Source organism: Pimephales promelas, chromosome 21 (genome assembly GCF_988280905.1).
Source record: "Pimephales promelas chromosome 21, fPimPro1.hap1.1, whole genome shotgun sequence".
Lineage (NCBI taxonomy): Eukaryota > Metazoa > Chordata > Actinopteri > Cypriniformes > Leuciscidae > Pimephales > Pimephales promelas.
The window spans coordinates 14,450,557-14,463,396 of NC_142789.1; the positions used below are offsets into that span (position 1 = coordinate 14,450,557).

Consider the following 12,840-nt stretch of genomic DNA (forward strand, 5'->3'; position numbering starts at 1 on the left):
AAGCTATTGCTTCTTGGGGATCCATTTTCACAATAGCATATATCTGTTTTCCTGATCAGTTGTTGGGAAAGTTACATTGAACTATGGCGTGCTATAGTAGTTGTTGCAATTGTAATGTGTGATGTACTGCATAATTTATACTGCTTCTGTCTATACTATTCATACCCCAACAACTGCTTTTGTTGAAGTAAAATGTACTGAGTTATTGTGAAATAAATAAATAAATAAATAAGGTAAAGTAAATCATGTTCTTTTCAGAATCTCGAATCCAGATTTACAGATTTTGTAATCCGTTGAGAGAGAAATGGATTGAAATGTCTGCAGTGCTTTGCATGTATGACAGGCTAAGAATAAGTAAATATTAAAATGCTTCTCCTGTGTTTAAGCATTGGGGCTTTCTGTTATCATGTGCTGTAGAGTGCTTTTTGACTTTCAAAGTTCAAGTGTTTTGCAAGTACTGTAAGAGAGGCTACTACATGGCTTGAGAGGCTCTAATCAGATGCGTATGTGATGGCTTCATGTCTGAATCGCAGATCATTACTGACTTCTGCTGTTGACCTCTTGATTTGTTGAAGCTGTGTTTCTTTTTAACTCTCTTTCTCTTCACTTTACCAGAGAGTAGCATTTAGATGGCATTTAGATGCTGGAGAGCATGTGAATCATAAAATCAACCCACCCCAGTTTTATATCATATCACCTAAATTCACCTAAATATTACAATTCTGTTATTATTCAAATGAATCTCATAAAACCTGTCAAGAAATGTTCAGCTCACAGGAATACCTTTTGGGATGTCAGGAATGTCTTTGGTTTTTGATATTATCAAATATGCACACTATACTGTTACATCTGGTATTTTATTTTTGTTATTTAAAGGGCACCTATTATGCAAGTGTTGGCAGTGTGTGTACACAACCACCCTATAATGATAAAATTCTACCCAGTATTTTTTTTTTTTTTTTTTAAATCATAGAGCCACTGTCTCAGAACAAGCCGTTTTTAAATTCGGGGCAATATAACATACTTTTGCACAAGCCCCTCCCACGACTGTTGACGAACACTGCAGTTTTAGCATAGACCCACCTGAGTAAGCTAGGATGTATACAGTCCACCATTGTTTTGACGCTGGAGCAGCTGTAGACAAGAATGTCTTCTAAAGTGACTGAGGTGTTTTGTTGTTGGATGTAAGAATGAACATGGCAGTCTTCATTTACTCTTGTTGTTACTCGGGAATGGATCTGTATCAGCTGTTCGTGATCCAGTTTACAGTCTCTGGAGATAGGCCTAACGTTACTGGATCACTGCAGAAATGAAAGCGAGAGCGTGCACTTTGACAGCTCATTGAGTCGTTTTACGAATATAAAATGTACCAGTTTATTAAGCACCCACTGAAAAAATGTGTATTTGTTTACTGTTAGATGTAACAAGTGTTTTGTGTGCTTCGCTATGTATGTTGATGATAATGAAAGGGAGATGTGTTTATGGATAAGACTTTAATGCACACTTCTCATACTGTGTTTATTCAGCTCTTCCAATGATATTCTGGAGTAAAACTGACGCTTCATCTTTTGTGTGATGTACAATATACTTCACTAAACTCATCAGTATATTTTTGGCCATCATTTGGAAGCTGTCCGCGACAACAGGCTTGTACTGATAGTGGATAAACGCAAGATGCAAATTAAATTATAACCGTAATTAAACTAGACCTATACCTGTTTCTATACACCATATGTTCCGATTCTGTGGGCATTATTGTCCAACTTCGGGCTCGTGAGGATCTGCCCTCTATGCGGGAGCAGCTGCTCAATAGCATTTAAAGGGATACACACTAAAACGTTGCGTTTTTATGAGCCCAAAAAAGTGACAATTTAAACATGCTGAAAAAAAAAAACAATTCTATTGGGTATTTTGAGCTTAAAATTTACATAAACTCTGGGGTAGTGATGCGTGGATCGTGGTTATATCTGCGGGCGCTGCGGATAATTCGCAGATCAGGTGGATAATAAAAATAAAAGTAAAAGTAATAAAAATAACATTCTGATTAAATGCGTGTGGATATGATAAATAATTAATAACGTCAATATTGACTACATTCTCTAAAATATGAGCATGTTTAAAACATAATTTTTGCACCAGAAGACATGCGCTCGATATGCTACACAAGCTGTTTTTTAAGCAGAAATGGAGGTAAAAAGTGAGAATTAAAATTAAAACAAACAAAAGGAAGGAAATAAAAGTAATTTCTGGGTGTATTTTGATTTTAAAGGAACACTCCGACTTTTTGGGACTTTAGCCTATTCACCTTACCCCCCAGAGTTAGATAAGTCCATACATACCTTTTTCATCTCCGTGCGTGCTATAAGTCTGTTTGACGCACCCACCGCTAGCCTAGCTTAGCACAAAGTCTGGATGTGAATGGTTGCACTTTCATAGTAATCCAAATGAGTGACAAAATAACGCAATTGTTTTCCTATTTACATGTTGTGATTTGTATAGTCACAGAATGTACAAATAACAAAGTCAAATGAGACACAGATATCTTTTAACCGTATAAAACCTGGGAACTATTCTCTGAAGGCGAAGCACTGCTACTTTGGCGGAGTGATAACCGCATCACCGGACACACGCCGTGGTGAGGAGCCGAGAGTTCGCTAAGTGTTTGGGTAACAGAGTCAGCAATTTATAAATAGTAAAAGCGTAGTTTATAGTCATGGGTTTTCGCTCTTTTGTAAATAGCTGCGACAGTAAACAGGGGAGGTAATACCATGTTTCACAGAATTCCAACTAAAAACGCTGACTGGATGAAGAAATGGCTAACTTACTCTGGATATTGATCCAAACACACCTAAATAGATTATCAAGGGACATTATGTTTGCTCGGTACATTTCAATGGACGACTATTTTGAAAAAATGGAATTTGCCACACGGACCATAATGTGCTGAAGGATACGGCCATCACATCTATAGCACAGACAGGACAAGTGGATCACCTGCGGCTGAGGTAAGTGTTCCGTTATGTTTTTAGATGACCTACTTTAACAGTGCCATTAGCCAGATCTAATGTAACGTTAGTGACACTATTATATGATTAGGGTATGAATATGTTTTTATCTTGATGCGGTGCGGACGCGCTTGGAAAAAAACGAGCGCGTTCACCGCGTTGAACTTGGACCCTGCGCGCGGCGCGCCTAGTAGCCTAAATTTGAAATAACCATGGAAATAACGAACTTGAGCGTGCAAAAGGGTATGATAGGCTGTGAGTTCATTGTGCAAAAACAATTTGTGCTATTACTTTCCCCTTATTCTATCCTATAGTAATGCAATTTTACTGTATATTATAATATACTGTTGAATACATTTGGTTCAGCTAATAAATTGCATTTAAAATATATTGATTCCTGTAATAATAATTATTTATTCATGTGATATTTATAAATCTGGGTGCGTTTTTGGTTGGAAATCAATGAAACATGGTACTGTATTACCTGGTCCCTGTCTACTCCCCTGTTTATTGTCACAGCTCATACAATAAAGCAAACACCCGTGATAAACTATGCTTTTCTATCTAACGTTAGTAATTGTTGACTCTTTATTCCAACACTGAGCGAAGCGAACTCTCTGCTCCTCGTCACGGTGCGTCTCAGGTGATTGTTATCACTCTGCCCAAGTAGCAGTGCTTCGCCTTCAGAAAATATAGTATTTATACGGTTAAAAGATGGCTGTGTCTCATATGGCCTTCTTATTTGTACAGTCTGTGACTATACAAACCACAACATGTAAATAGTAAAACGTTTGCGTTATTTTGTCACTCATTTGGATTAGTATGAAAGCTGCAACCATTCACATCCAGTCTTATTGTGCTAAGCTAGGCTAGCGGTGGGTGCGTCAAACAGACTTAGCACGCACGGAGATGAAAAAGGTATGTATGGACTTATCTAACTCTGGGGGGTAAGGTGAATAGGCTAAAGTCCCAAAAAGTCGGAGTGTTCCTTTAACGAAGTGGTTAATGAGGATGAATCAAGTGCTGGGTAATATGCAACGGCTGTGAAGTGCGTGTGTGTGTGTGTGTGTGTGTGTGTTCGCCCTGTTCGGGAAGTCACAGTGACAAAAACAGTGGCAAGGGAGTAAAGCCTGTGTTTATGACAATAAGAAAATTACATTTTGTTTTAAATAAATATTCATTTAAAAGCAGCATTCCTCAGCAGTGTATTTTAGCATCAGCTCTCTAGCGTTGCAGAATCCACTGTTGAAGGTCTTATCATCACGTGCACCACATATGAATAATAAAGGGGCATAATAGATGCCCTTTAAAGTCCCCCTGTGATGAAAATCAAGTTTTTATGTTGTTTTGTTGTGTTTTTAATATGCTTTAAGACAAACCATGAGCAAACCCAGACAGCAAACTGACATTTAATCAACGTGGAAACGACGTCTCTCATGACATTGAAACAACGTTGATTTTGCTCATCGAATTAACGTTGAACCAACGTCACACGCGGCATTCTTCAAAGCTAAATGAAAATCGAAAATTGGTTTGCTTTCATAACGTTGAAACAACGTTGATTTCAAGTTGATTTTCCGTTAGTTTTGAAAGAATGACGCGTCTGACGTTGGTTCAACGTTAATTCGATGAGCAAAACAATGTCAGATCAACGTTGTTTCGATGTCATGTTTCCACATTGATTCAATGTCAGTTTGCTATCTGGGTATTCAACACCATTGCCAAGTACTTTCTCTTAAAGGGGTGGTTGATTGCGATTTCACTTGTTTCATTTTAAATAGTGTGTAATGTTGCTGTTGGTGCATGAACAGTATCTGCAAAGTTTCTGCACAGAAAGTTCAACGTAAGCAGAGATATCGTCTTTTAAAAATTAAAAAAAGTTGACTCGAATAGGACTACAAAGTGATACAATCTGGGTTTATACATAACTAACCCATAAATTTACTTCAGCTCTCCCTCCGGAATATGCAAAAAAAGGGGTTATGGACATATTTCTGTGGCTTTGTCGGAAGAGTTCTTGTGGAGAGATGTAGCCATGCCGTTGAAAGTGTGTTATTTTCACCCAGCTGTCAAGTCTTCTGTGTACGGGCTACCTAAGGACGCTGTAGTTCGTCAACAATGGTTACAATTTCCAATTTGACTGCATTACAGAAAATTACAATAGTAATTTACCTATCTTTGCTGCGCATTCACGGAAGACTGCTTCCAGAATCTCCACAAATTTATGTCATGATTCTGCCTTCTTGTCTTTGATTTTTCTCTAGTCGTGAGGCAGGATCATGACAGAATCATGTTTTGTGTGCAAGCGCATGGCCTGTTTGGGCCATGTGCTTGTGTTGTCTCATTACGTTACCCCGCCCCCTTGTTATCCTAGTCTTGTGATTATTGTCTAGTCAGTTTCACCTGTCCTTGTCATTAGTGTTCCCTTTATAATCCCCTTGTGTTTGCTGTCTTGTGTCGGTTCATTGCCAAATGTTACCTGTGAAAATCATTGTCATTGAAAGTTGTTGTTAGCAGTCATATACAAAGTGTTGTTGTTTTCTTGTTCAGTCATTTTCTAGTCTTGTCAGTCTTATTTTCCTTGTTTCGTCTGTTTTGCCCCCTTGTGGGTTTTGTTTTCCTGTTTTGTCCTAATAAACCCTGAGTTCATTGTACACCGTTTGGGTTCATCTCCGTGCACTGCCGTGACAATTTAATGCCAGATTCAACAAGAAACTGTTACTAAAACATGAAGCAGTTCCAACTTCAAAACCAGAGGCAGCAGTTGTTGGGCCACAACCTGTAAGTGAGACTAAATCATTTTAAATGTATTTGCATGTGTATTATTTCAACGCATTCTCACCCCAAGGCGTCACCTTTGACCATGCTTCAATATTTGACGTTTTAGGCGCCCTTTAGCGTCACTTGCATGACGCGATCCTACGGCGTCATCTAACTGACGCTAAAGGAAAGCGTCAGTTAGAGGACGCGGTTAGGTTTAGGTGTGGGGGTAGGGTACACGCGATCCTAGGGCGTCATCTTACTGACGCTAAAGGGCGCCTAAAGCGTCAGATATTGAAGCATGTCCAAATGCTTCCCAAGGCGTCAGTTAAGTGACGCCTTGGGGGTGAGAATGGGCTGATTATTTTGGACGTAATGTTTTAGTTTTATCTAGGACATCAATAAACGCCAGCGTTTGTGTGTCTATGATAAACGCGTAAAAAGATTTCGGACCTGAATTTGTAATTATGTACTAATTGTGTAAATGTTTTTTTCCTTTTATACTCTATAACGTAATTTTTTGATTTGATCAAGATCGTAAACCAATGCTAATGCTGTTTGTTTATAGTAGCCAGTTAGTTCAACGCTATTTTGTGTGTATAAGACAAACGTGTATGAAGTTAAAAAAAAAATACAGTGAGGAAAATAAGTATTTGAACACCCTGCTATTTTGCAAGTTCTCCCACTTAGAAAATATTGTAGAGGTCTGAAATTGTCATCGTAGGTGCATGTCCACTGTGAGAGACATAATCTAAAAAAAATAATAAAAAAAATCCAGAAATCACAATATATGATTTTTTTTAACTATTTATTTGTCTGATACAGCTGCAAATAAGTATTTGAACACCTGAGAAAATCAATGTTAATATTTGGTACAGTATGGCCTTTGTTTGCAATTACAGAGGTCAAAAGTTTCCTGTAGTTTTTCACCAGGTTTGCACACACTGCGGGAGGGATTTTAGCCCACTCCAAACAGATCTTCTCTAGATCAGTCAGATTTCTGGGCTGTCGCTGAGAAACATGGAGTTTGAGCTCCCTCCAAAGATTCTCTATTGGGTTTAGGTCTGGAGACTGGCTAGGCCACGCCAGAACCTTGACATGTTTCTTACAGAGCCACTCCTTGGTTATCCTGGCTGTGTGCTTCGGTCATTGTCTTGTTGGAAGACCTTGCCTCAACCCATCTTTAATGCTGTAATTGAGGGAAGGAGGTTGTTCCCCAAAATCTCACAATACATGGCCCCGGTCATCCTCTCCTTAATACAGTGCAGTCACCCTGTCCCATGTGCAGAAAAACACCCATCAAAGCATGATGCTACCACCCCTATGCTTCACAGTAGATATAGTGTTCTTGGGATGGTACTCATCATTCTTCTTCCTCCAAACATGGTTATTTAATTAATTTGTAATTATGATCAAAAAGTTCTATTTTGGTCTCATCTGACCACATGACTTTCTCCCATGACTCCTCCGGATCATCCAAATGGTCATTGGCAAATTTATTACGGGCCTTGAAATGTGCTAGTTTAAGCAGGGGAACCTTCCGTGCCATGCATGATTTCAAACCATGACGTCTTAGTGTATTACCAACGGTAACCTTGGAAACGGTGATCCCAGATCTTTTCAGGTCATTGACCAGCTCCTCCTGTGTAGTTATTGGCTGATTTCTCACCTTTCTTAGGATCATTGAGACCCCATGAGGTGAGATCTTGCATGGAGCCCCAGTCCGAGGGAGATGAACAGTCATAATGAGCTTCTTCCATTTTCTGATGATTGCGCCAACAGAGGACCTTTTTTCACCAAGCTGCTTGGCAATTTCCCCGTAGCACTTTCCAGCCTTGTGGAGGTGTATAATTTTGTCTCTAGTGTCTTTGGACAGCTCTTTGGTCTTGGCCATGTTAGTAGTTAGTAGTGGAGGTGGACGTTTTAAAATCAGACTAACAGGTCTTTGAGGGTCAGAGTTCTAGCTGATAGTCAGGTGTTCAAATACTTATTTGCAGCTGTATTTGCTTTCTGTTTTTTTTTTTTGTTTGTTTGTTTGTTTGTTTTTACCCTCCATGATTTCTAAGTGGGAGAACTTGCAAAATAGCAGGGTGTTCAAATACTTAATTTCCTCACTGTATAATATGTAATCTCAACAGCAAACTTCTGCTGCTGTTATCAGTGTACAGTGGTTTGTTTATTGTATGTTTTGTATGTTGTTGTATGGTTTGTTTACAGGTTTTATGTATTGTTTATCTCCATACTTATTACTGTTACAGATATAAATTAGACCTACCCTATGAAGTCAGATGCTGCGTCCCAATTCGCTTACTTATACTACGTCCTAAAAGTATGTACTCTTTTTGTGAGGAAAAAGTACATACTTTTGAGTATGTAGCAAAAGAGTAGGCAAGCTTTGGGACATACTATCACGTCATCTTTAACGGGCAGCTCTGTCGCGTGCTGCGTGCATCCTGTCACCGTAAACTGCCCTGTCAATCATCTTGTTACAGTTAAAATCCTCCATTCTATCTAATTTTATTTCCTACCGTTTTGGAGAGCACGTTCATCTGCCAGTTGTGGGTCTTTCATGCTCTCCTCGTGTGTTTGCAATTTGAATGATGCATTTAAAACGTAATGGCTAAACGTGTCTTTATAAAAGTTCACAATGCTGCTGCAAATGCAATATGATGTGGACAACATTGAATAAATTCATTTTCGTCAGGTTAGATACTGATAATTAATCACTCAAAGCTCGCGCGTCCTCCGTATCGACTACGTGTCTGTAGTTTTTTAACACTTTTTACTCGTGTTTGTAGTTCTAACCGAATCCTCGTCCAACGCGCAATGGTTTGTGGGCAATATCAGCCGTTAGAGTGTGCATCGATCTTCACTTTCGGATTCTGACCGGAAAAAGTAGACCATCCGGGTATCTTTGAAACACTCATTTCAACATACTACGATTTGGGACGTACTAATTCTATTTTCGAATACTATTTAGGACGGCTAGTATGCGAATTGGGACGCAGGGAGAAAGTCTGGCCACAGAGATATTACCAAACATGCAATCAGTGGCCACACAACTTTCTACTGGCACATTGAGGGATTTTCACGCAAGGAACAGAGGTATGAAGTACACAGACACTATCTGTCTTATTTTAGAAAATTCGATATGGCAACATTTTATTTTATTATAAGCTGCTGTGATGTGTATTAAAATTTCAAACATGAAAATTGTCTCCATGTACAATTAATTTGTAATCACATGATGTGGTTTGTACTATTTTTGGTTTTGTCACTTGTCGGGAATTCGGGCAACAGTTTCTACTGAAAAATGTTGGTACTGAAACAACTGTCATGTTGCAAGATCTGTATCTGTCTTCAACACCAGTAAAAGGCTCAATGTTCGGATCAAGAAAGAGACCTCGTCTGGTATTGGAGGAGGAGGAGGAGGATGACACTGAATCACAAATACAAGTGGAACCACATGACAAATAACCCAGAGAGTACTACCACTGAGGAATCTGAATTGTAAGTTATAAAAACAACAGTTTTATATTAGTTATAAATGTAACAGTTTTTAACCCTCTGGGACCTGAAGTGTTTTTTACGTGTCCTTTTCATTAAATATATTTAATGAAATAGCATGTTGATTTCCTTTAAATAATAAAAAAAGCTTAATTGCTTAATAAGCTTAATAAGGTGACTGATTTTCTTAATTAAAAATTATTTGAAATCTAATTTTTTTTTCTGTGACACAAAATAATTTTTGTTACTTTTTAATTAGTTTGATCATTTATTCTGCCAAAAAGGACATATGCTTGAGCATGACAGCCCCTGGTTACTATAAACTATTGTTCAACAAGCTCCGTAATGTTTTAAAAATGTATACATTTGTATTTTGTTGCCTTTCGTTGCCAAGCCCTCAGGAAAAATCCAAAATCCAGCTTGTAGGGTCTAAACAACATATGCATGAGTAAATAATGGCAGAATTTTAATTTTGAGTTAAACAATTTCTTTGAATAATGCAATCACTAAAAGACACAACTTTTCCCTTAGGGAGAAACCCTTCTCATGTGAACAGTCTTTGGCAATACTGTTGCAACTCAAGTGTGAAAAATCATTCTGCTGTGTCTTGTGCCTATGGCCGGTACTCTGGAAATGAGCTTAGAGGCAGGAGAGGAATCACAATAATGAATAATGCATGACTAAATATGTTCAAGCGCACTCTTGTATCTTGGCGCTCCTCTTGGTTTGCTTGAGTCTTACCAACCTTGTAATGAGGCTAAATATTTCCATTCCAATCTGTTAGCATACAAAGATCCCAGCCTCAACTCAAGACATTCTCAACAGCTTCCCATGTGGTGTTGTGGGTAATGTGCACCATCATAACAAAGGTAGAGTTCAGCTCCGTGTCTCTAGCCCAAATGCATTCACTCAGCTGCCACAAGTACATCAGCTGGATGTTTGTTTACAGAGTTACTATATACTAGCTTCGCTGACTGCTTTCCAAATTAATCTTTCCCGTTTGGAGTATGATGGGTTTAATGCCTTTCTCATTCAAATCATTCATTCTCAAAACAGTAGGTTAAAAATGAAATAAATGAAACGGCAACATGAACGCTTTTATCATCAGCTCCTGCCGTAGACGGTACAGGGCCGCCCTGCTTAAAGGAAGGAAGGGGCTCGACGGGGGGTTCATCACCCTAGTTAGTAAACATTGCTCTTTTTATGCTGTCACATTTGGGTTGGCAGAGCACACACTCTTTTGAGGACGTTTTCAAGCTCGACGTCCCCGCTTTCCCTGTGACATTTGCATTGCACAGAGTTCAACCTTCATGCTTCGCCTCACAGAGATGTGCTGTATTACAAGGAGCCTTTGTGGAAAGACTCCAGCTCTTCTTGTTATGAAAAGGTACACGAAATAGTAGCTGGCTGTTCATGTGCTGGATATCACCTCCAAAGCACCTTCTGTTTACATTAGCATAAATATCTCTTATCATAGAGTGATATGCAGTAATCTGTCCCAAAAAGTGACAGCAAGATGTATTACATGCATTAAGAATTCCATTTAGTAATGGTTAACTACAGTGCAAAGTAATACAAAAATATTGTTACAGTAATGATTTGTGCTAATTAGCACATGCTCATTAGCGCATGCAATAAATTTTTTCAGTGTAATGCGTTAAATACTTTTTAATATTATTAACGCTGCAAACTTTTACTTTTTTTTTTTTTTTTTTTTTTTTTTTTTACTGCACTACAGTATACAGTATGATAACGATATCATTCATTCAAGTGCTAACCGTTAAATAGAGATAAAATGCTAAAAAGAACTCAAGTCTTTACCGGCACACATCTATGAAGCCGAAATGCGCAGAATATCACTTCAGACAACACTGCAGCGCTTAATTTAGTTCTAGTTCACTTCTAATGCACAAAAACACACAAAATAATGCCAAAATTGCGTTCTTGTTGAGTATCCTTGTAAGCACAGTCTTAAATGAGTTTAAAAGTGTTCATTGGGTGTACTTGAAATGAAATTAAAGAGTCGTGAGAAAATAGTATGTGTCAGATCCGGGTCATGTTCTTAGCTCTTAAAGTGACAGCAGCCTAATAAATCTACTACTGTCTGTGATTAATGTTAATCAAAGAACAAAAGACAAAGAGAAAAATCCCTTAATGCTCTTGACTGAATAACGTTTGTAGCTTTAATAAGGATTATTTCATTTATAATTTATTCAGTGGAGACTGTGAAGTGTTTGAAAACTGTGAAATGTTTGAAATTCAATTTCTGTATACAATATCCTACCTGTAGCCTGGATGCCAGCCCGAAAATTTAGATATATAGATTCCGCTATCATGTCTGTTGTAAAAGAAATTGACATCGCATTAATTTTAAAAGACGAACAGAGAACTGCAATCGAGGCATTTGTTGATCGAAAAGATGTGTTTGCCGTCCTTCCCTACGGGATTCAACAAAAGTTTAATTTATCAGCTGGCTCCGATGGTCGCTAAGAAGATGGGACGTAATGAAAAGCCTGTATTCGTTGTGGTTTCTCCTTTGGTCGCACTCATGGAGGACCAAGTAAAATAATCAGTTTAAAAAGAGTTTAAAATGTGACTGTGTTACTACATAAAACTATTTTAAAAACTGCAATGTTTTAGGCGTGATTAATCACAATTAATTACAGAAAAAAATTTGTGTATCGATTGACCGCACTAATAGTAATAAAGGATACATACAAAACATACAAAATTAAATTTGCTGAGGAAAACATGCAAAGAAAACAAAAACAACAATTTTGGAATGAAATATTGTGCTTTCCTTAGTTTGCTATATTCAGTTGCTAATGAGTTGCTGTGTTTTAGCAAGCTGTTTTGATTGGCTTCTAGGGTGTTTCTAGGTTGTTGCTTACTGGCTATGGATATTAGTTTACTGCCCAAATTAAAATATATGCTGACCCCTAGATATAGCTTAGGTTTCACTTCCTTTGAAAGTTTGTTTTGTTTAGTTTTGTTTAATTTTATTTTCCATGAGGGAACATTTTATCTTAGAAAAATAATATAACACTTCTGCTCATTAAGTCAAACAATATGATGTTTCAATATTATTCATGCATCTGCCATGGCTAACACCAGTATTAATTACTTGTGATGTTCCTTAATTGTAAGGGTTTTTTTTTTTTTATTAACACTAGAAGTGCCAGAATTCCAAAACTACTAGAACGGCCACAAACGGTCATTTTGACCGTTAGATTCAAAACAGTGTTGATGAATAATTTTCGTAATTATTTTTGTCAACCACATTTTTTCAAAGATGAAAACGAGACGATAACTAAATAAAAACTAGGTTTGAATGACAAAAACTATGACGAAAATGTTAGATAGTGACGATTTGCGACGCGGTCAAGGCTATAATAATAGGACTCGCAGAACTAGTGAACAGCCCATGCAGCAAAACAAACAGCGCAGGACAGGGCAGCAGAGCTCACCACGATCATCCGACATAAATAGAACATCTGGATCCGCCGTGTCTGATGATAGCAGCCGTCTCTTTTTGCTTGATGTGGACTCTGACTCTGAATCACTCTCT

The 12,840-nt window shown here is 38.0% G+C and overlaps 1 protein-coding gene across 1 annotated transcript in view; it reads left to right on the forward strand.

Annotated features, from left to right (window-relative positions):
• The window catches only part of LOC120476142 (uncharacterized), a 479,146-nt gene that overhangs the window by 140,742 nt on the left and 325,564 nt on the right, over window positions 1-12,840 (forward strand).